The sequence below is a fragment of the Triturus cristatus genome, chromosome 3_1, assembly GCF_964204655.1.
Source record: "Triturus cristatus chromosome 3_1, aTriCri1.1, whole genome shotgun sequence".
Classification (NCBI taxonomy): domain Eukaryota; kingdom Metazoa; phylum Chordata; class Amphibia; order Caudata; family Salamandridae; genus Triturus; species Triturus cristatus.
In genome coordinates, this window is record NC_140583.1 from 758,365,566 (window position 1) to 758,390,569 (window position 25,004).

The window sequence follows — 25,004 nt, forward strand, 5'->3', positions numbered from 1 at the left end:
ATTGGCAAAAAAGTAGATCGCACTCCTACACCACCACGAGTCACAAGACTGCCAGACTCCTATTTAGGCCCTTAATTTTCTCATTTTAACCAACACTTCTGTAAGGAATATAGCTCCATACCTCAGTCCAAGTCATAGGTGTACAAGACAAGGCCTCCAAATGCAACATGAACACCACCAACCAGCCACATTATGCCGATGCTAATTGGTGCTTTTCAAGCAGGTCTTCTCTGAGACAGATTCATTTCCTCAGGAAGGTCTGATGATGGGTTAAATCATATTTAAATTGAAACGTTTCTAAGGCCAAACAAGCTTAGAAAAAGCTGCAGTGGTCTTTCAGACAATAATGAATAAGGATCATGAGTTCAGCCATTGGATTAATCAGATTTACCTTTCCAGTATCCATTAAGGAAATTGGCAGAACGTTAGGTCATTTTCAAGAGCTCTTTCACTATTGTTTGAGAAACCAGTTCAGCTTTTCCTATGCTTGTTTGGCCTTAGAAACGTTTCACTATAAATATCTAACCTTTGCAATTGTTGGTCGGATCTACCTCTGCTTTGATGATTTCTTAGACTTAGCTTCATCTTTCTGTCACAGCTGACGAGTTAGGCTGCTACTGAGTCTTTTTCATGCTATCCCTAACCTGTACAGTTTTTCAACATCTTTACTTGATCGTTTTAACTTTTAATCACATTTACCTGGACATTTATGCTTTCAGACAATCCTATGCTTGATGCTTTTGTAAAATCTAAACATACTAGAATACTACATTCCTAAATGTCTACTTGACAACAGCCTGTAACAGTACAGCAAAGTTATAATTTCCTCACTCCCCCTCCTAACTAAAAACATGAACTACATTAAAAAAAAAAAAACCTCTGTGTCACAAATAAATGATAAGCCAAAAGTTCACTCTCGGCTGTTATGTTTCAAGGGAATGAGATGCTGTTGATAGAAAGTATAATGCATGCTACTTTTTATGGCCATGCATCAGGCTTACTGTACACATTCTGCAATGTCAGGAATCTATTCTCCCCATTAGCTCATGATTCTGTCTAACAGGGCTGCAGCAGTGAGACCTGCATCTCTTCCTGGCTGTGGTCAAGCAGTCAAAGCTTACCCATAGGACGGTTGGGTTTAAGACGGAAGCATATACTGTCTCACACAAGCAACAAAGGTACATTTCCAGCCGGTAGTATTAGGTTTTAAAATAATGTATGTTTAATATATGCTTAGACTACAAGTGCAGTTAAGATACAATAGTGAAAGGGATTGTTTCTAGAACACATAGTTAATGAGATTGACTTTAAACAGCTTTACTATATGTATTATAAACCAGACTCCGGTTCTGCAATATAAAACGAGACATTTGAATCGCAAACCCCAGACTTCAGATGTTGTGCAATGCTATACTAGTGGTACACCATGCTCCATACCAATATACAGAACATATAACAGTATAGTAAAGATGCCAGTTACCACCTACATAAGACTGTGTTGATCAATGAGGCAGAACTTCCCAAAGTCTCAGACACATTTGGGTTTATACACTGTGTACAAAGCCTTTTTAGGTCTCGCCTAGCTATTGCGTTTACGCAAATCGCTATGCGAGACTCTAGTAAGAGGGGCATTTCAAAGTGCTCCCAAACGTGGATTGCATGGCGAGCACGCGCACAATCACGTGCATCGTGCCGCCATGCAATCCGTTTGGGGAAGCGCTTCAGCCCACTGGCGCGGGCACGTGTAGCCACAGCCTCGGTCGGCATCATACTTCAAAGGGTCCGCTCCCCCGCCTGGAATGCGCTCCCCCGCCTGGAATGCACTCCCCCGCCCCCGCCACAGCATGCTGAGAGATTGTTAGGTCTGTTAGCTGGCTGGCCACGGGCGTGCGGTTACGCGCACAATGACGAGCAGAGGCGCCATCTGGCTTCCCTCTCTCGTCATGGTGCGCGCACATCGCACACCACTCGCCAGCCAGCCTGCTTTCACTTTTGCGCCTCAGTCTTGCCTGCTCGGCTTCAATGCTCCTCCCCCTCCCCCACCACAGAGCACGTCTCGCGGCCGCGCGTCTTTTTGTTGCTTGTTTGCTGATGCCGTTTGCGCATTGCATTCAAGTTGAACAACGTCACGTTCCCAACCTCATTTGCAGAGAAGCAACCATCAGATGTAAAAGACGTAGGCAACACAGCACTGGCACTCTAACCCAGGTGAAGTACTACACCACTGTACTCATACATGCTACACACATTTCAACCACAAAATGCATAAAATCACAAGTCTGATCATACACCCAGCACTCCCTAAACATCAAAGTAACTCGACAGAAGGGCGTTTCACTCACAAGCAATCACATCCACTTCATTTTAGTCAACGTTCAGATGGCAAATGAACAGCTAAACAATAGAACATAAGGGTTGTCTATCAGCAACTGGCCCGGATAACCCATTGTGCAGTACAGGGAAACCTTAGGAAGAAAACCAGTTAATGCTGTTGTATAATCACCATTCACTCCTTAAAATTAATATTCTACATATGAGACAATAAGTTTTGCGTTATACAAGTGGCAAGTTCATGGATTACCACATCACCATTCCCCAGACTAGAGAAAAGGCGACTCAATATTCCACCTTGAATGTCTTAATCAATTAATCAACCACAAGCTTGAGAATCACTATTCCTGCATTCCAGAGCGAGCTAATGAACCACCGTGGTGTCCCGTCATATCCAATCAACACATGCCTGAATATGAAGCATGCCAGTGCCTGCTGTTTTTATTTTCGTGCTCCTCAATATCTGTAAAGCACGCAGTACAGTCTGGAGGGAGAAGGGGTGCTCAGCACATGGTATGCGCTTCAGAGCACAGAGAACTACAGCACAACACTTCTGTCACAATAAATATGTGCTGCTGAAGGTTGTTTTCTCTCAAAACAGCTTTGCCCTCTATTAAAGTATTATCTATTTGAAGAATGCAGCACGTTTGCAAAGCACAATCAGACCGGAGAGCATTCTTATGCCATGGTAAACCTTTGGACGGGGCCCCATTACATTTTCAAAGTGAGGCAAATGAGTGGATTATCTAGGTCTTAATTCCCGTTTAAATTATTGTGGAAAAACAGTGGTGCCCACAACAGACCATATAGAGGTATTGCATTTTGGCATTTACCAGGACATTTTTCCAGCAGTTACTGAAGGCTTTTTGGACCGGTTACAATCTAGCACTTACTGGCCCTGATGGCAAGTTCCGCAGCTGGAATGCCTAAGATACCAGATACAGTCTCCAAGTGCCGGTGCTCTACCCAGGTGATATTCAAAACACAGCTAGGTACATTTATGCTGCAACTGATGTGCATTAAAAAGTCTTAAATTAAGCAAAACAAACACTAATTGGATAACAGGGCTGTCACCAGTGGCATGAAAAAACAAGCATTGGCATAGCCAATAGGTCTCGCTTTTGGGACCTTATAAGTATTTGGTTATGCAACACAATATCCTTGGTGCAACAACATCAACTGTTGCATGGCTAAACACTTATAAGGTCCCAAAGGCGAGACCTATTGGCTATGCCAATGCTTGTTTTATCTTACGATAAAACGCTGCTACTAGGTAGACCGATAATGCACTGGCGTGCTAATGGGAGATACAAACTGGCATGAAGTGCCAGTATAGTGCAGATATAGCACTGAGAGAACGACAGCTTCTTTGACATCGTTAGTGATGTTTTTGGGATAGGAGTTCTATAGCTACGACAGAAATTTAGCTTACCTAATCAAAGTTCCCAACCGTTTTCTTGATGTTCTAATTTTCCTTTTTACTTTCTTTCACTGTCTATCCCTGCCACAAAGCTTCTCTTGATTATGAAACACTGGGTGACAAAACAGACCATCTTAAAAAATACTGGGCATACTTTGGTTTTTCTGGTGCCCCAGGAAGCATGGGGTTACTAGCACCTCAAAGACAAGATTTGGTGGAATATAAATCATCGGGTAACTCAGAATCCACAGATCAACGTTCGGCTGTGCATTATTAGAGTTATATGGCTGTTGGGGTGAAGTGACCTTACATTTTAGCATGCATCTGGTGAAAGGATCTAGCACAAAGGGTGCCAGTTACTAGAACACAAAAGCTACCCATAGGAAGGTAAAAGGGCTACCTAACGGGTCTCTCAAAACTCTCACAGCAGGTGATGGGGCCCAGATCCTGCTTCAATGAAACAGCGAACGGAGAAGTGTCCTCCTGGTGGGAGATGGAGCCCCATCGTGAAGTAGGGTTGTTGGTTCAGGGTGAGCTCACCTGCCAGGAAGGGTCACTATATGGGATAGTGCAACTGCACTTGTAGTGTTCTTCACTGGGTGTTGCAGTCCGCAGCCCGCCTTTGCCGATCAGCTTGTTCGCGGCTTGACCGCCCCGCTCCCTGCCTGCCACTACTTACCGCTACCTACCGCTTGCAGCCTGCAACCTGCCTGGCACCTCTTCCCTGTCGTTGCACGTCCACTGCCTACCGGAACACTGCCTTCCCGATCAGACCGGATGGTGCGGAGTTGCAGTGCAGGCGGCCAGCAGTGCCGGTGGTGGAGGCTAACTCCGGGAGCCTCAGAGGTGAGGTGAGAGCTGCGGGGGTGTGGGGGGCTTGTGTCCTGCGGCGCGGGTGTGCACTTAGCGTGTTTTGCCAATTTCCAAGGAGCTGATGCCAGGACTTGTGGAGCGCCAGGAGTTGGGCGCCATAAGTGGGAGTGTGCAGAAAAAGGAGCATGCTCTCCCTACTGGAGGACACAAAGTGTAGTGCCCGGGAGCACCCGCCTAGGCACCCCAACTAGGTTGGGTGCAGCCCCAGTGTGCCCTGCTCCTGTTTCTACCCCGCTTTTTTTTTGTTTATTTTTTTTGAATTTTACACCTGTGCTCTTAGCCTCATTCTGCCCCGTGCCCACTGCAATATAGCGCCATATACTGCCGAGGATTGATGTGCACATTACCCTGCTTTAGACGCATATAATCACTTGCCACCCACTTACCACCCAGAGGAGGAGGAATCTGGGAAAGGGTGGCGGCGAAGGCAGTAATAAAAATAAAACAAACTAGAAAATAAAACCACTGGCTCTCTCGCGGTCAGACTAGTAAATTAAATTAAAAACAGACACCAGTTTGGGCAAACCAACCGGCGCAAGAAATGGTACAGGGTCTAGACCAAAGCCATCGACAAGGGGGCAAGCGCGGTTGGAATCTACCGACACGGTGCAATCATCAACCTCAAATCCATATTTAACGAATAAGACAGTCAGCAAATACTTTACGCCATCAACACCAACAACGCCAATGCTAACAATGCCAACAATGCCAACAACGCCAACGCCAGCAATGCCTGCCCAAAATCAACTAGGAAAAAATTAGGTTATAAAGCAGGGCATTAGTACACTCAACACCACAAACTGCTAATGGCCCGAATTGCGGAACAGGAGGTCCAGATAGTGAGACACGGCTACCCTATGGGATTAGCGTTGGAATGGAGAAAGACGGGTTAGAGCTGGGAGACTCAGAAGTCTTTGAATCAGTCACACGGGCAGAGTGTTCGGGCACGCAGGATAAAAGGCATGAAGCCTTAGACCTTCTTTTGCTTGGGGAGAAAGAGCAAGATGTAATGGGGCAAGTACATCAAGAAATATTGGCAATCTCATCGGTTTTAGAGCACATGGAAGTGCTGAGAGGGCCACAGGAGGAATCATGTCAGGGAAAATTGGAAGTCTTGGAAATATCGTCAACATTGGAGCAAACAAATCGACTCAGCCAACAAATGCGCGCAGACGCTAAAACAAATTTACAGGTAGGGGGCAGGGACAACCAGCATAATTTGTCTCAGTCCCCGGCCCCGTTATGGAGTTCATCAATAATTCAAAGCTTTGTTCTGGATCAAAATTCACTCTTACTGCAGGAGGAACAGAAAGAGAACAGCATTTCGGGAAATCAGAATTTGCTCCACTCTACCACGGAAACAAAATGCACACCCCACAATGGATGTTTCAACCAAAATTCTCTGCTATCCTCAATAAATTCTACATTAGCAACAACCATCAACGTGCTTACGTGGCAAACGCAAAAATTGGAAACTCAAATGGATACAATACAGGCTCTTGCAATAGCCATGATTTACATCGAAACTAAAATCAACATCTTAGACCAGGGGTCTCCAACCTTTTCTGTAGTGAGAGCTACTTCTGATCAAGGAAAGTCTTCCCGAGCTACTAGCACATTCTATACCTGTAAAATAGTGACTACATGCGGATACCAGCAGAAATGCTGGGAAAAAGTTCTTCAATATTAAATGCCTCCCCTTGACTTATGAAGTAACATTCAAATCTTGACATGCCCACTCGCACAAAGGACATAAGCACAGCAGTACGTCTCCCCAGCTCAGCTTGAATTATCATTCACCAGTTTCTGAAAATGCAAATTTTTCCTATCTAATACTACTTTCCACTGTAGGCAAACAAACTCAATTTTCCAGAAGAAACCCCATTTTTGAAAACTAAAACTGCCTTTAAAATATCAGTTTTCAGTTTTTGAGAAATGCACAGTCTCAAAACATCAGCTTGTCATTATCATCATGTACTCCCATGTACAAATGCCTCATATGGACAGACTACTTTGAATTCTCAGGTATTACAGTCATATGCCATGGATGCTCACCATTGGTATAGGAAACAATGGTCCTAGACTTCTTTAAAGCTACAATTCAGTTATGAAAAACATTCATTAGTCAAAGGGCATGAGGGTAATTTATATCCTCTGCAGGCGGGCCTTCCTCAGGACGGGGGAGGGGAGGCAACCTAGGGTGAGGCACTGTCAAGATACAGCCCCTGAGGAAGACCCACCTGCAGAGGATATAAATGACCCTCAATGCACCAGGGTCGAAACATCGACACTCTCCCCCAGTGGGCCTGCACCTGATATCATCCCAGCCTGCCTTTTCACAGATGAATGTTCTCTTGTGTATCATCAGAAAATCATGAAATGTATATTTGTAAATCCATAAGGGACTGGCCTATCTGTAAAATTGGTGCCACTATGAACCACGACCAGTTTTACTAAGGATACCAGAATGTGTAATTGATTGGTTATTGAATTTGCCTTTTGGATTCCCCTCCTTTATATCTGTCGTACCTCACGAGCACTTTCCTTTTTCACACTCCCCTTGGAGCATCCTCTTTCTCTACTTGGAGCATTGAATATGGTGATCTGTTATAAAAGTAACTAAATAATTCTATATGTACCAGATGCCCTTTGACTAATTAATGTTTTTCATAACTGAATTGTAGCTTTAAAGAAGTCTAGGACCGTTGTTTCCTATACCAATCGTTACCCAGGTCCGTGTACAATTGTGGGTTACCCCATTATATCATAATTAGGGCTCCCGGTTTTATGGTATGTATTTTTTTGACATTTCCGTCTGTATTTATCCATATTTATTTTTTGCTGAATTTATCTGTATTTATCCGTATTTATTTTGGGTTTTGTGGAAAACTGAAGCTGAAATGAGTATATTTCCACATTTATTTAACCAGTAAATATGCTGTCATGATTGAATGCCTACTAGGTTTCAATGCTGTAACACACGCAGAAGATAAATCAATGCACTTATAAGAAAAAATGCACATTTCAGTATCAACCTTGTGCTTATCTACTGCTGTTAAAGCCTCTTTACTAAAATTCCTTTCTTTTTTAGCCCCCTTACCTATCAATCCACTCAGCTATTGGCCTGGCAGTCATGACAGACAGTATTTAGAATTACTCAAAAGCAAACCAATGTCCGTTTTTATCCACATTTAAAAATAAATACAGAGCAGAAAATAAATGTTTTCTGTCTGTATTTAGCTGTAAAAATCAGTAAAAACGGAAACAGGGAGCCTTAATCATAATGGATGCTCACCATAGCACCAACGATGCCTGAATTATACTAGTAATGCTCACCATTATACTAGGGCCACAGTTGTGCCAAGGCTGGAAACCATAAGGATCTGGGATAAGACCACATATCAGTCATGGCCATTAATACGCCAGGAATAGGTACATATAGGCCAGTCATGCTAAGAGTAGTTCTATGATGGCTGCCAGCATACCACAACTAGACCAAAAATACTAAAATAGTCAAGGATGACCATAATTATGCCATTGGCACTATTATGTCAGGAATGGACACACTTATGCCAAATATAACACTCTTATGATGGGGCTAGCATATATATTTGGCGGTTCTTGGCGCCAGGCATAGTTTCAGGAAGCAATAGTGTTTATTATGGGCACACACATAAATGTTGATGAATCTCTTAATTTTCTCTGGTCTGGATCATACCCTGTTCTCCTCAGGTCTTGAGCTGATCATGCATCTAACTGACATATTTTCACTCTGACTCCTGCAGTCCCGGACTTTGGTGTGTCAGCAATGATTACAGCTCAGGCTACTGCTACCATACTTTTTTGATGGTGCACTGTTTACACACATGTTGTGACTGTTAAAGGAGGGACTGCAACATGGTCAATCCCCTTGTGGCTTAATTATATTGAGATTGGATACAGACTGTCATGTAGCAGGTCCTATAAGCTGGCACAGTGTGTGTTTGAGTATTAGTATGAGTTACTGAGATAAGTTTGGCGGGCTGTCACTCTGAGGGTCTTGAGATGATCAGTGCTGCCTTCTTTAATAGGCACCTACTCTGAAATTGATACTTGGCTTGACTTCACCTCAGAGAGCTACTTTGAAGGTACTGGTGAGTTACCAGTAGCTCCCGAGCTACTCGTTGGAGACCCCTGTCTTAGACGAAAAAATGGAGTCGTTGAGGCTGCAACCAACTGCTAGGTGCTCATGCCTTCCAATTATAGAGAAACTTAGCACGCTGCCTGAAGTTCTAACATCCATCATTATAGAACTAAAGCAAAGACAAGAGGGAAACATAGTTCAGAGCCTTCAAAGAATAGTCGAAGGGTCTGCAAAAGATGCCACACAAAATGGCACGAATAGCCTGGCAGGAGCAACAATCTTCCCTAATGAACTACGAACTGAAATTGGAGTGAGCACTGTAAACAATCCCGAGGGGAAAACCGGCTTAGCAAAAATTAAATCGACAAGTCAGTAAACCAATCTTGTGCTCGGACATATCTCCACAAGCTTTGCAGTCGCCATCAGTTTCCCGTCAAAGCACAACATCTCCGGAGGAATCTATAATCAATGAGAACATACATGGCAATAACAGCGGGGCCATAATATTAGAGCACACCACAGAACCGAGTAAAAACCTTTCGAGAAGGGTGAAGAAACGTCTGAAAAAACAGGCCAAAAATGTAAAACAACAAAGAAAGGCAACAGACTTACAATTGGGTGCTAGAGAACTCATTGATGCTCGATCCAAAAAAACACCCGCAACACAGGTGCCCACACAAAAGAACCTGGAACCACAGAAACTTTTTCCGATTTTCCAAAGGGGAAGCCAGGTGAAATATCATACCATATAATCCCGCATCCCAACCAATTTTGAACGGACCGGCCAACAACAAGGAAGAGCAGTCGCAACACAAATCAGAAGTGACTCCGCAATTGGTCAGTACAGGCAGTCTAAATAAGGTACAGCACAAAGAAAGCTATAGGAACAATCAGCAGACAGCACTAGACAGAGAAATGATAGCACCCATATCACTGAATAACAGGGAATTTCAGGGGTCCCAAGAAGCCAATAACGACCACGAAGTATCTCCAACAAAAACGTGACGATTTGCCGCATATTCCCTCGCGGCCAGCCAACCAGCACAGGGGTATAAAGACGAGAAGAATAATATAATCATTTCAACACCTGAATACACATCACGGGGAAGTCTGGACACATTAAACAGGTCCAACATTCTACATATTTTTCATCACATCCCAGAGCTCTCCACCATCTCCAGTGAAGATCTCGCCCAAGTTCAAATTAAAATCCTGGACAACAATACAACTAGAGAGTCAACGATACTAAAATGGACCGACAGCTCGTTTGTACAAAACATTATGAAAGAAAAAGCAAGGTTCGCAAACTGGGGGATTAATGTTCACACCGCAGAAGAAGAGAAATCTCCATTTATGTGCCCACGAAAGTCCATTCTAAAGGGGACAAATTATGTCCCTTGCACAACAGCATACCCCAACATAAAAGTTCAGTTCTTGCCCGAGTTCGCTCAAACAAAGCGCACGTGCTCCTAGCACACAAGGAAATGGTTGTCTGAGTAATAAACCAGGCAACTTGCTCAAAGTAATTTCATGGAATGTTTGCGGGCTAAAAACCTCACTACATAATAAGGAAGTATTTGAATTTTTGCAGTCAGGGGACCTGTTATGTCTGCAAGAAACTTGGTCGCTCACCCCAATGGCTATACCAGGCTTCATGGAATTTCAACAGCCTGCAAAAAAGCGCAACATATTTGAAAGACCGTCAATATACACGCGGATAAAACCTCTATTAAACATGGACATGGTTCAGGCAGTCCTAGTACAAGGATTGAAATTAAACGGATGCCCAATAAAGATCATTCTTGTGAATATTTATAGCAATGAGGCCCCCAGACACAGTGACATGAAAACGTTAGTGGATACCCTTGAGGAATCACTGAGCAGTCAACCAAATTGTGGGGTTGTAATAGCTGGAGATTTTAATATGAAAAACCTTGGATTGAAACCAGATGAAGCTTTGACCTCGGATAAAGCAGGAACGTTGATGAATACATTCTTAAATATACATAGACTAAAATCAATACAAACATGCTATGGTCTTAAATCGGCCTCCAACAAAGACACACAGGGGCTATCTAAATCAACATTTGATTATATCTTCACGTGTGGTCGCCTCTATGGGCAAGTGACAGAATTTCAAAAGCTTCCTATCCCACATCTATCACCCTATACGCGGCCCGCCTTCAGACTATTATCTCCGTGGGTAATACCAATGGAGAAGAAATCTATGCTTTGCCAAGGAGACTAAAGTGGACAAAAATAGACACAGCAGCCTTAACAGGGTGGAAAAATAAGTGGCCTGAAACTGCCGAAGATTTCACGACAGCTAATATTAATGAGAACTGGATTAAATTAACGACCATGGTATACCAACTTTTGAAAGGTAAAGAACACTCACCAGTTACTGTAGAAACGTCTTGGCGCCAATTTCAACCACGATGCGAAAAAGTGGAGCAAAGTAAGAGGTCGCTCAGAACAGCCACACGGATCCATAAGCAAAACGGAAAATACGAAACATATCAAAACCAACTCCTAGCAAAGAAAATCTATAGGTAAAACGTGTGGGACAATAAAAGAAAACAACAAGACTCGGAGTGGCTACATGTCTTCTCCTTGCTAAATCCAAATAAACAGGCTGAATTCTGGGCATATATTAACAAGCTTTCCAGTCATGGCCAAGACCGGTATAATGGGGTTGCTAGCGACATATGGATAACCTACGTAACTACATTATTTTGTGACGCACAAAATTTGACATCAGCACGCAACCAAGAGCTCTTTACCAGCACTGCTCTGCCCGAAACCTCACTAGTAGCCACAGAAGACAAACCTGGATCGGCAGTGGTAAGAAACCCATCAAATATGGAGATACGACCAGAAGCTCCAGTCGTAGAGAAACGCATGACAACAATTTTAAAAAGCATTAGAAAGGATGGGGCACCAGGCACTAATGGGTTACCATGACAATTGTTTAAAGAAGACCGCGATTTCTGGAGTAGCATACTCACGCCGCTCTACCAGCATTGTCTGACAAATTCAACAATTCCAGAGACTTGAAAGGATATTTACTACAACCTATCCATAAAAAGGGCAATATGGGGGACACCTCAAACCACAGGTTGATAGCCCTTTTAGATATTGAAGCGAAAGGTTATGCTAGTCTTCTTCTACAAGACCTGCAGATTTGGGCTGATGAAAATGAAATCCCACCAAGTTGCCAAAATGGCTTTAGGCCAGGAGCGTCCACAATGGAAAATATTTTAGCCCTTGCATACATGATAGCACAGACTACACAGAAAAAGTTGCTTCCTCCATTTGCATGTTTTGTGGACTACTCCACGGCCTTCGATGGAGTCAATCGGAGTCTGCTGTGGCGGAAACTACAAGGTTGGGGGATACCAGAGATTCTTTTAAAGGCAATAATTAGCCTTTACACTGGAACTTGGGTACGGGTGAAAACTTCAATGAATTCAGCTACTAAAAAGATCCCAACAGACCGTGGTTTAAAACAAGGTTGTGTATGGGCACCTTTGCTTTTTAACTTATATACGGCAGACCTTGCTAAAACTATTCTTAATGCAAATCTATCTCCAAAAATTGTCTCAAACAGATTATTTTTAATACAGTATGCAGATGATATGGTGCTATTAGATCACACAAAAGTAGGCATGCAAAGACTATTGGACGCAATAAATCTCTACAACAATAAGAATGACCTAAGAGCAAATGCAGGAAAAACAAAGGTAATTATATTCGGAAAGTATGCCAACAAACTCGGACAACATTGGAAGTTGGGCAACTTGAAGAGAACAGTGACCAAATACAATTACTTAGGGGTTTGGCTAAAGAGTAATGGGAAATCAACAGCTTACCTTGCTTCAGCCAAAACAAAGGCCAAGGCAGTGACGTTCGCCTTGTGCAAGCTTAATGCTAAACTAAATAGCCCGACAACAAAATCGATTAGAAGTGTTATAAGGGCCAAGCTGCTTCCCTCAATTACATATGGCCAGATAGCATTTCCTGCGGCTTTTGTTAATAGCCTCGAACATATCAACTGCCGAGCCTACAAGCGAATTTTCCAGATCCCAGCGCACACACGAAACATCCTGGTGCGACTGGAATTTGGGTTGAACAAACAAAACTACGAGCACTGGGCAACGTTCGTGCGGTATTACCGAGGGGTCGGTGCGGCCCCTCCGAATACAATGAAGTCAACCCTGAAAATGATCTTTATGAAAGCCAATAATTCATGGAGCAACGGCCTGAAAAGCTGTAATGCAGTGCAGGCAGTTAACATGAACAAACTGCAGGATATGACCTGTCACACTAAAATCTATATTAAAAAAAGAGCATTATCCAGGGAAGAAGATATGAAGGAGTTGAATTGTTCCAAAAGTAACATTGGGATACTTGTAAGCTCCTATGAAGATCGGTTATGGCAACCATACCTAGACGCTGCATTTAACAAGATCATTTTAAAGCAAATCTTAACAGTGAGGCTTATGGCATTGCCGATAAAAGATATCAACAAGCGCTGGAAATCCCTAGAGGCGATTACCACCTGCAGACTATGTCACTAGCATGAAGAATCCATGGTCCATTTGGTCTGCATATGCCATTGCCTAATACTCGCACGTCGCACTTTATTAAGGCATTGTTTTTAAAATATGGGACACGTAGTTGCAAGGATTCCATGAAACTCTTGTTTAGCCTGGAGACACCGATGGAATTGGATAGGTTCGCCACATTTGCACACAAAGTTAAAGAATGTTTAAGTAACGCACCTTGCACTTTAGAACTTCAAGACTGCACTTTGGGAATGCCCAGACTTTGATTTGCATGCGGTGACAAGATGTATCTATTTTACACTTTATTGGAATCTCCCTTCCAAAATAGGTCCTTGAATGCCTTGAATTCATAACTGATACATGGGTTTTAGTATTTTTATTATCTATGATCTGTATTTTTAGGATTTGTTTTACTGAATGTAGCGCATCCAAATTTGTAGTAGTTAATGATGACTACTGTAGCAAGCAAGTTTTGTGGATATTTTATAGGGCACTTTTTGTAACAATTTTTGTTAATTGATACAATAAAATATATTCATTCATTCACTGGGGAACTGTGGGTGGATCCAATTTCATTGGCAGCACTGCAGTCTCATGAGGCTGGCAGGTGAGCTGACTGATAAGCCAGAGGCAGCAAAGATCATGATTTCAGTCAGAGGAGCACTTCCGGTCAGAAAGGCACTTAAGTCAGGACCCAGGAGTTGACCAACTTTCTAGGTGGTCCCCGGTGGAAGAACAGTAGTAGCATGACGCTACAACATTCACACTGGAGGTACCCAACTACAATTCTGCAAGGGCCTTTCTTTAGAATTCTAGTCAGCCAGCCACTGCGAAGAAAGATTATTTTAAGACTTTTTCCCTGGAATTCTTGGAGCATGGATGGGCAAAGTTGGCAGCAAAAAAAGCTGTTTCAGCTTCAAGCCAGCTACGTCAAAAACAGCTCTTCATGTGGTCAATGAACTTTGGGTGGTTCTCGTCCTCCAGGCTGGATGTAAAGTGGAGAGTCACTTACAAGAGGCATGCAAACCTTCAGTAGAGATGCCAAACATTCCATTTCGTCTCGTGTGAATGCGAGTACGCTGCATGCGAAGAAGAGTGTTGGAGTCGAGCTGCTGCAGCAGACTGCACGACCCATCGCCCAGGAATACAATCCCGAGCCGTAACGCAATCACCTTGCGCAAGGCCATTTTTGATGTAAGCGAGCCGTTAAAGAACACGAATGGAACGGCGGAATTAGTTCAAAAGATTTCCACTTGGAGATACATGAACCAGGAATCTTACATCTTCAAACACGCCTGTGATACCTCCAGTCCTCTGTGTAACACTTGTCCACCCGGATTAAGACCTTCGATAATAAGTGCCACGCTGAAGGTCGAAACGCGTTGGTTTTTTGATGAGGCAAGCCTTAAAGAATTAAGGAAACAGAACGACGTCAAGTCTTCGACAACACTTGAAAAGAATTTAAAATAGTGTCGCAAACTCGGTTTCCAAAAGCCTGCAGGCTACCTCTCCTTGGCGCCCCAATAGACTATCATCCTGTGAGGACCAGAAGAATAGGAGTCCCTGGAACTCTAAGAGAACAACGCAGGACTTTCCCTATATGTATAACATTCTACACATAGTTGCCTAAAATAGTATGAGGAGATTCTTTGTGTCTAGTATACAGAATTGTTGTTCTCTTTTATGTGAAGATTGTCCAAGTATATGATGTTGTGTTTATTTGTCATTTGATTATTGTTAAGTTTTCAGAAACAATCTTGCTCTTTTTAGTAAAAAGTTGCACAGAATCAACAGGTCTTGATGTACGAATATGAAATGCAATATTTGTACAGTAAATGCAATTAGTAGAAAATAAAAATCTACTTCAAAAAAGTTGAAAAGCTGATCTATGGTGACAGAGGTATCATGTTTTGCTAAGAACATTCCATTTAGCTCAACCAGATCCCATTCTCAATGGTGGTCCACTTATTGGGGACTGCATGAACGTTACACGAGGTGGGACAGAATACCTTCTGCTGCTCCTCCCCCGTCGGGCTACAAAAAAGATTGCCCCCAGACTACAACTATCAGGTATGGTTCACCAGCAGATAAGAGAAGATTACTTCCTTTAGATTACAGGTGGGGTGTGTATTTTTGTCACCCCTCTCTGTGAGAGCCTGGAGACCTGCTACGATGCACTTACAGCTCGCACCTGAGTTGCCTCTGGGTGCAGAAACGAGTCGGTAAATAACACAAGGGCTGCATAAAGATTAAATATTTAAAAATGTAAAAACAGATAGATGCGACATACAGCTATGAAACTTTACATTACTCCATGATAGCCTCATGACGAATATGGCACGTTAGTCTGCATGCGTTTACAACGCATGCCATTACAGCGCAAGTCGGAACAACGACTTGCTGTAGGGGGCGCTGGATGTTGGAATAGTGTAATTAACTATTCCAACTCCAGTCTGTGCAACAGTAGGGAAGGTGTTGGATTTTAAATCCAACACCTTCTGCCCCCTAATGCAAGTCGTTGTTCCGACTTGCGTTGAAATGGTATGCGATGTAACAACGCAGTCGTCGTAACGACTGCGTTGCAATGGCATATGTTGACTCTCATGCGTGGTAAACGATGTTTACCCCTCATGACAGGTAAAGAGAATTCGTTTCCTCATTTCTTCTACATTGCATTCTCTTGTTAATTTAGTTCTGGAGCACGGGGCATCTGATAAAAGCTTTGAAAGCTGGTCAGATCTCTGAGCCGTGATCCTGTCAAACAGACTTCTTATCACAGAGATTCTCTTTTTAGCGAAGTCAATGCAGCCGGATGTGAGGAGTCTGTTGATGCAGCAAAAGAGGTACCCGTCCTAGCTGAGATCCTGGCATTCAGTGCCGATTGCCGTTGTGCTGGATGCTGGTCTCTGAATGAGGGGGTGCCTCACCATTAGTTCTTCTCAGTAGCGATTGACAGCAAAGATCTGCAGAGACCACAGTTTCACCTTGAGGGAGAGAGTAGGCTTGGAAGATAAAATGTAGGACAGATATTCCACTTGCCTCACGAATCGATCCCAAGTCAGGATCAGGGGAGGACATGCACCCAGTGTGTAAGCCACTCAGGATGCCAAGAGGTTGATGAAAGCATTTGTATGGTTTATTTCATATAACAAGTTACTGAGAGATCCAAGCTCTCCATAAATCAGATGATAACCAGTTCCGTTGAGGATCCCCAACATGGGAACATTATACACATCAATGACACCCAGGCTTGCAAGACAGAATGGGACACTTCCAAAGTCCCCATGGATCTTTGACTGCGGGTGCTTTCCGTCGGCAGTGCTACATTTACTTTTCTAAATCTAGAATGCTTCTGGGGTTTGCCCCTGGCTGGAGTCTGACCACACACTTTTATATTATTAAGTTCAACTATCCGGAAGTAATTGCCAAACGGTGCATGGACATTACATGCAGACGTGCAGATGTTTTCGGGACAGAGCAGGGCATTTTTCAAGTGTGATCTGTTTGCCCATTGAATGCTATCCAATGGGAGCTGCATGGCTTACTTTGTAAGCAGCATGGTATGCTGTGGCTTTGCCTTCCACTCAGGGCAGTGCAACTAAAAACTCCTATTTGTCTTTCAGAAACAAAACCCATTAATAATAGATCTGCCGCATCCATGAGTAGGGAATTCTAGTTTCTGGATTCACATTTTTAGGAAATCAAAGCCAGTCATCGATTTTTACTTGAATACCATTGTTGACTCGCCATTAACACCAACAAGGTCTCTGTGCCACTCCAACCCCTCCAAAGCTTAAAAAACGGAGAACCAATCTCTTTCGGTAACATTTTTAAAAACGGATTTCACTGCACAATTTGAGCTTTTCCAATGAATAGTTGTAAAGTTTGTTAAGATTGCAAGTCAAGTTCCATTTCTGTATTATGGATACTTTTGATTGCAGTACGGTGCTATAAGTGATTCACAAGCTCCAGAAGATAAACATATGAACTCCTTTGTACGAAATTTGCAACGTTTCATCAAGTAAATCTGCTTCTTGCAGTTTTTTAATCATATCTACTTGCTTCTTACAGCTTATCCTGCCACCTACTGGCTAATTGTAGCTTTTCACCGCATCATCCTGGCTTTTGAAGATGTGTCCCCGTCTATCATTCGATCTAGTTTCGTCATATCTACTAGCTTCTGCCACTTTGTCCCACTTGCACGATCTTTGTAGCTACTTAGCAAAATATGTATGCTTTCACAGTTGAAACTGGCACTTACTGAAGGGGGTGCCTGTTTTAACAGGGATCATTGCAGACAAACCAGCAGTTACTTACAGGAGATGTCCCACGATCAGGTATCTAATGACTAGGAACTACATAGAACATAGGAATATTAGGGGAGGGAATTGGCTCCCAGATCAACCTAAGGGATTATTTACATGTGGTTCATGTAATGTTTGTGCGGTTGGAATCAATTGGATCAAAGAGTTCAAGTACAATACCAACAAGTGGTATAGTATTAATGAATTTATAAATTGCAACAGTTGTGGGGTGATTTACATACTGCAATGTGAATGTTCTAAAATCTACATAGGCAGCACAAAAATAATTTTAAAGATGAGGATACAAGAGCATATAAGAGCGATTGTGAATGAGGAGGTTAGATCGCCAATTTTTCAACACATTAGAGACAATCACCCTATGAGAAGTAATATCAAATTTCACGGAATGCAGAGGATTATTCCAAATGTGAGCGGGGGTGATTGGGAAATAAAATTAAGGGAACAGGAATCTAGATGGATTAGTAAATGCAGAACAGTTGATCAGGGTTTAAATCGTGACAATGAGTTAGACTATTTTTTGTAACAGATTTACATCTTGTGAAAATATACTACTGTGAGCAATAGGTCTGTATCTAGCATACGTCGTTTGACAACATGTTGGAGGTATATAAAAATGTTGTTATTTACTTGAGATGGTACATTGATGTTTGTGTTAATAGCTACTATTACAACATATTCTTTTTGTCACTGTAAGCCGTAACATAGAACCTGTACTCGATTGAGAATAAGTAATGTGTCACCATGCAAAATCTCAAACAGGTCAGGCAGTATCGTATTATTAATTGTAAAATGATTAATTTAAATTTAATCACAACAAATGAATGATTATTTAGATACTATATTAAAAGTTTTTAGATTAGATTAGATGTTACCGGTTAGATTCCTGTGTAACTTTGACCATTTGCAATGTCATCACGCACTAGCCTGGATAGGTCAGGTAGTGTCAAATCAATTACTGGGGATTAAGGAATTCAAATATAATTAGAGTAAGTTAACAAAAGTATAGACATTCATTAAAAAAATGTTTATGGGTGATCGACGTTGTCCACACTCAATGCAAACCTTTACATGGTCCGCATAAGAGACAGGAAGTGATAGTCATGTGATAAAAACGCCAGGCCATGTCGTCGGAGATGGTGATACAATACCGCCCAATGTCAGGCAGGTTAGGCGGAAGTTTTGACACATAGACACATGGGAGGTAGGGAAGGAGGATGTCTGACTCACAATTGGTCTAAAGAAGCGAGGACCAGAGAGAAAACTGTCATAAAAATAAAACTGATGGGCGATTGGCTCAAATAATAGTACCATTGGCACGTGGTTGGTCAAGTACTGTGAGGACCTGAGAGGGAACCGCAGTTGTGGTAATGTTAATTCAGAGGCTTGAAATAGCGGCTTCCTATTGGTAATTTGACACATTGAAATACAGGCATTCTAGACTGTCAATTCTACGGCGAGATTTATCGGGCCAGGCTGTGGCAGGAAGACCACAGTAAAAGACACTCTGGCAAGAGGTGAGAACCAGGGGGTGATATGGGGGAGCTTTGCCGGACTGGGGCTTTTTAGCAATAGACCTGTAGAGTATTTTGTGTTCTCCTGTTACATAATGGGATAATATATCAGAAAAATGTACAGGATACTCATTGTCCCATTATGTCTCTATTTTGGGGTATGTAAAAACTTAAATATAATAAATGAGATTTATCACAACAATTTCCCCAAGCGAATAGGGCTTTAGAAATTGGTTTTAAGCATACATATAAAAAAGTGTTTTTGTTCAGGATAATCTTTTCCACTTGTATGGGTTGCGCAAATGAAGAGCTGTAGAACTGTAAAGATAAACGCTTAGGAGATACATTGGAGGTATGTTCCAAAAGATGACTAAAGAAACTTAGCAGACAGTATGGCGGTTGGGGAGTTGATGATGGATTGGAATTTAAGAGATTTTTGTATGATCAATTTTTGCCAGAAGTCTAAATATAATGTCATGATGCATGACAATAACAGTGTACATAGTACACAAGAGAAATTGAAGAGGATTGATGTGGTAGCAATAAGGAGGGTGCCGACAGCACATGATGTTTTCCATCCAAAAAACCATTAATGTTACTTTCTTTAGGCGGATAATATATGGAAATTAGATTGCAAATAGGCAGACTCAAAGGGGCTGTTGAACAATGAAATTGATATGATGTTTTTAATTTTGGGGAATGTGATTGAATTATTGATTTTCTAAAAATACATAGGGATCTATATTGATTTGTGTACTTATCCTTTTTTCCAGCCCTGATGACGGCCAGGTGAGGACGAAACACGTAGGCTGACGATTGGATATTGTTATATTTGGCTGAAGACTGGATACTGTTATATTTTGGAGCTATGATTTTCCTTTGAATTAATAAATGTAAAAACACATATGAAATGAGTTTGCCCATGGAATTGATTCTTGAAAAACAAGAATTGATTGGATACCATAGCGGATACATTGACGCTCCTTTCCATTTGTAGAATTCATTTTTGAGAATTGGGTCTTTGGCGGCGGGACCTGGGAGAGTGAAGTGTCATTTATGTAGGACTTCGTGATTTGTTAAAACAAGACTTTGAATTGCTCACCAGTGCACTTGGTTGTTGTGCCCCCATCGCCTACAGCAAAGTGACATCCAGTAGTATGCCCTGCATTTTGTGTGCTTCTTGTTACACCTTGTTGTAACAAGAACCTGGTTTTTGCATTGTTATAGAACACCTCCCTGTTTTTGTGGAATTGCATCACATATGGTCTATGAAGAGTTTAAGCAAATATTCACTAGCTAAATAACTGATCTACCTACCTCGTTCAGCTTTTTGTCAAGCATGCATAATAACACACACATTTTTGGCCTTGGATTTATTTCATCACATATTTGCAGTTTTCAATGTGATATACTGCCTTCTGTAGCTATATGGAGTATCTACTTGATTGCCCAAGTTTTTCCAATACATGTGCCTAGAATTTTCAATTTTCTGTGGCATCGAGGCATCCTTGTCAGTTTTTTTTTTATCACTACCATGTAATTCTATAGATGGTGGTCTTATCAATTTGGTATTTGCAACTTTTATTTAAATTTACCAGGTCTAAACAGTTGTTTCTCATAATTATCTATAGCAGCTCTTTACTAGAACATTCTTATCTTTGGAGCATTTTTCAGATCTATAAGTCTTTGTAATTTTTCATCACAACATGGTTGTTGTACATTTCATTATATCTAGCATTAGCTGCACATTGTTGCATTTACTCAACCTTATAGGATTTCCACAAGCCTACCTGGCCAGTGGAAGTTTAAGCATCAACTTGGTCATTGCAACTTTTCATCACATCTACCAAGTTTGTGCAGATTTCATCACATCTATCCATCTTTTGCAACGTATCACAAAATCTACCTGGACTCTCCTAATAGTAGATCAGTCCTAAAGACAGTATTCTGTCTCACCAGACTCATGGTTTCCAAAAATCAAAATAAAAGTAATAAAATAGACTCCAAATAACGATAGAAATCCATTGATCAATAGACAGATAGATTGCTTTTGGTCAGACCACTTCGTCCATGGATTGGCTTGAAATGTGATTGATCGCATTTGATCACAAGTGCAAAGCCGCCTGAAAAGAAGTGCACATCAGTGCCTGAAGTGTGCCTGAGCTGCTGGGGCCGTTATTTTTTTAATGTTTGCCAGTTATTTTACATATGTTTGGAAAATAAACATTGCACAGCTGTCAATGCAAGTCCAACTGACTTTGTCAATGGTTGTGTTCTTATATCTTTGCACCTATTCTACATATCACAGTTATTTTTTTTGCAAATCTGTTTTTATTGAGTTTGAATTTGAACTTTCGTACAGGATGACATTGTACGGCATCATGCTTCACATACAGTAAGACATAAACTTATACAGACTTACAGAACATGCCGACTGCCAAAACGGGGGGGAACAGCCTAATGTATGTTTGCGCACCCACCACCCACCACCACCCCCCCGGGAGCCAGCCACTTCACCCTCAGCAATTCCGATGTCCTCTATGCAGGGGGGGCCAACACCACCACCCACCAGTCATTGAGCCGTACAAGGGCAACTAATCTCGCCTACACAACTGAGGCACCAATAAAGTCGAAAAGGTTACGTGTAATACAAAAGGAAGAACCCATAACAATGGCAGCGTTGACAGTGAGTCGCATGGTGCGCTCCTACCCCCTTCCCACCCCGACCCCCCCCCCCGAACTCCAGGAGTACCCCTCAAAGCCCCAATGGGCGCAGATGTCCCCAAGCGTCCCCATATGCCCCATCCATGAGCCAGCGATAATGGGGGCTATGCTATCTCGTCAGCGAGTCTGCCTACGCTGCGCCGCTGCCTGCGCCATTGCCATCCTGCCTGGCCTCGCCTGTGCAGCCTGTGGCACCCTCTCCCTCCGAGCGCCGAAACTCAACAAGCAACTGTTCCCAGCGGTCCGTCATGGGCTCCCTCCGCAGCCCCAGGGTGTCCTCCCTATGGGTAGCTGTCCCCTCCGCCCTGGCCCATGCCTGAAACGATGAACTCCAGGCCCGCGCGTGCGGCGGGTCGTGTGCCTTCGATCTCCGGGTGATGAGGCACTTCGCCACCACGAGCCCCAGATCCAGGAATCGGGACGCTACCTTGTCTTTGGGCGGCCTGTTAAATTGGTGCAAGATGTGCTCGGGCCAGTCGAAGGGAATGCTGCGCCCCGTACTCCCCTGTAGCTGCCCACTAACCTCCCTCCAATAGGCGTGCAACACTGGGCGGCCCCACAGCAAGTGCAGCAGCCCCGCCCCTAGCTCACGGCACCGAGGGCAGAGCGCGTCAGCGCGGTGGAAGTACCTATTAATCAGCTTGGGTGTGAGGTAGGCCCTGTGAACTATGAACAGCTGGATTTGACGGAACCGCATATTGCGGGGGATACGCACTGGGCTCTTGAGTACTCTCTCCCACTCCCTGTCCGTCAGCGGCCTCCCCAGGTCCAGCTCCCACTTGCCGCGGAGTGGGCCCAGATCAACTGCCGTGTGCTCTCGCAACGAGGCGGCGAACCAGCGAACCAGGTGTCCGCCCCTCCCCATGACATGCAGATATTGCATAGTTAGGTGTTGGGCAGGCTCTGTAGCCATGCTTCCCCATTTGGCGGTAAGGCTCGCCAGCAGTGAGCGGTGTGTGAGGAACCCACCGGGTGGGAGCCCGTCCTCCGACACCAAGGTCTCGTACGGTATCAGCTCACCATCCCTGTATAGGTCCCCCAGCGTGTGTACGTCCGCCGCCCACCAGCCCGTCAGCACGGGGGCCGCAAGCACCCCCCCACCTCCAGGAGAACCCTCTAGGGGTATCGCCGGCGCATATGGCACCACCGCGTGTGTGAGGTATAAGGCCCTCCGGAAGCACCTGTGCGCCACCGCCAGGAGGAGCGGCAGCGGTACCGCGACCGCAGCCAAGGGGTGGAAAAGCCCGGTCACACGCTCCAGCGAGTAGGGGGCAGCCACCGTGGCTGTGTCATCCCTGCCCCTGTCTGCCAACCAGCGGGCGATCCATTGCAGCTGGGCCGCCAGGTAATAATGCTCAAAGCAGGGCGCCGCCAGACCTCCCCTGTCCGTCGGGAGGAAGAGCTTTGCAAGCGCTAACCTGTGCCTGGCGTTGCCCCAGACAAAATCCCGCAGCATCCGGTTAAGCCTGCCAAAAAAGGCGGGGGGGGGGGGACGTACAGTGGCAGGTTGACAAAGTAGTACAGTAGACGAGGGAGCATGACCATTTTGGCGAGCGCCACCCTGCCCATGGTTGTCAGCGGGAGCGTGTTCCAAAAGGCCACCTGCGACCCGAGCACCGTGACCGCCCTCCCCAAGTTGCCATCGAACAAGTCGGCTGGGCAGCGGTAAATGTGTATCCCCAGGTACCGAAAGGTGCCGCCCCTCCACTGTACCGGCGTGCCATTCAGGCTGTAGCCCGGGTCCTCGGTCTCCTCGCCGAAAGCGTACAGACAAGATTTACCCGCGAAGGACCGCAGTAACGGGGCCAGCCGCTCCGGCATACTACCTACATCTCTAACGTACACCAGCAGGTCATCCGTGTAAAGCGACACCTGGTGAACCGCGTCTCCTAGTGGTATACCATCTCCCAGGGTCGTCCACAGAGCCTCCGCCAGCGGCTCCATCGGGGACAAGGGGCATCCCTGTCGGGTGCCCCGGCCCACCGGTACCGCCTCCGAGACATGGGGGCCCAACCGAACACGGACCGTGGGGTTCCTGTAGAGTAGGTCAACCATCCGGAGGAAGTCCCCATCCAGCCCGTACTGCAGCAACACCGTGGACAGGTAGCCCCACTCCAGGCAGTCAACCGCCTTCTCCAAGTCTAGGAGGAGGCACCCCGCTCTGGGCCAGCTATGCACTGCCTCACCGGCCACCCTAAAGTATCGCCTGAGATTGAGCGACGTGGACCTCACAGGGACAAACCCGTTCTGGTCAGAGTGCACCAGGTGCGGGACCACCGGCGCTAACCGGTCCGCTAGGACCTTCGCCAGTATCTTGTAGCCGACGTTGAGCATCGCCAAGGGGCGGTAGGAGCCCAGGGCCGTGGGGTCGTGGTCCGGCTTAGGCAGGGAGACCAGGAACGCCTCACGCATGGAGGGTGGGAGCGACCCCTCCTCCAGTGCTTTGCTGTAAAGCTCGCGCAGCAACGGCACCAGGGTCTCGCGATATGCCTTGTAGTACTCCGCGGGCAATCCGTCCGGCCCCGGAGTTTTGCCCGTCGCCAATGATTGGATCGCCTCCCCAATTTCCTCGAGGGAGAGGGGGCCACTGAGTGCCGCGTTATGCTCCCTGGTGGCTGCAGGGAGGTGAATAGAAGCGAGGAACTCCCCAAGAAGGTGTCGGGAGCCCGTCCCCTGAGCCGCGTACAGGTGTTTGTAGTGGCCTACGAAGTCCCTATGGATTTCACGCTGCGTGTGCACCATCACTCCGTCCTCCCCACGGAGTGCTCCAATCGGGGTCCTGCGATCCCCCTGCCGGATGAGCCAGGCCAGCAGGCGGCCCGCCCGATCCGCCCTGGCATGTGTTCTGGCGGTGTGCGCCGCATAATTGTGGCAGCGGAGCCGCTCCAGGAGCTCCGCGTGTTGCCCGCGGAGATCCTCCAGGCTGCGTGAGTGCCTGCCCCCTCCTTCTCCTTCCCTCTCATATTGCAGGAGGTCGTTTTCAAGGCGCGCCAGGGAGTCAGAGAGGGCCTTCAGTATGTTCCACTGGGCCCCCAGACAGTGCCCCCGAATGGCCACCTTGTGGGCGTCCCACTCCACCAAGGCACTGCTCGCCGTCCCCTCGTTGGCGTCGAAAAAGGCCAAGACGGC

General features: G+C 44.8%; 1 protein-coding gene and 1 long non-coding RNA gene across 2 annotated transcripts in view; one reads left to right on the forward strand and one right to left on the reverse strand.

The window, feature by feature from the left end:
* LOC146860936 (uncharacterized) overlaps window positions 1-20,052 on the forward strand; it is a 117,043-nt gene extending 96,991 nt beyond the window's left edge. The window contains exon 3 of the long non-coding RNA XR_014978896.1: window positions 19,925-20,052. This is a non-coding gene — a long non-coding RNA (uncharacterized LOC146860936). The remainder of the gene's footprint in view (window positions 1-19,924) is intronic.
* MOB2 (MOB kinase activator 2) overlaps window positions 1-25,004 on the reverse strand; it is a 323,951-nt gene that overhangs the window by 194,112 nt on the left and 104,835 nt on the right. The gene's annotated exons all lie outside the window — the stretch shown is intronic.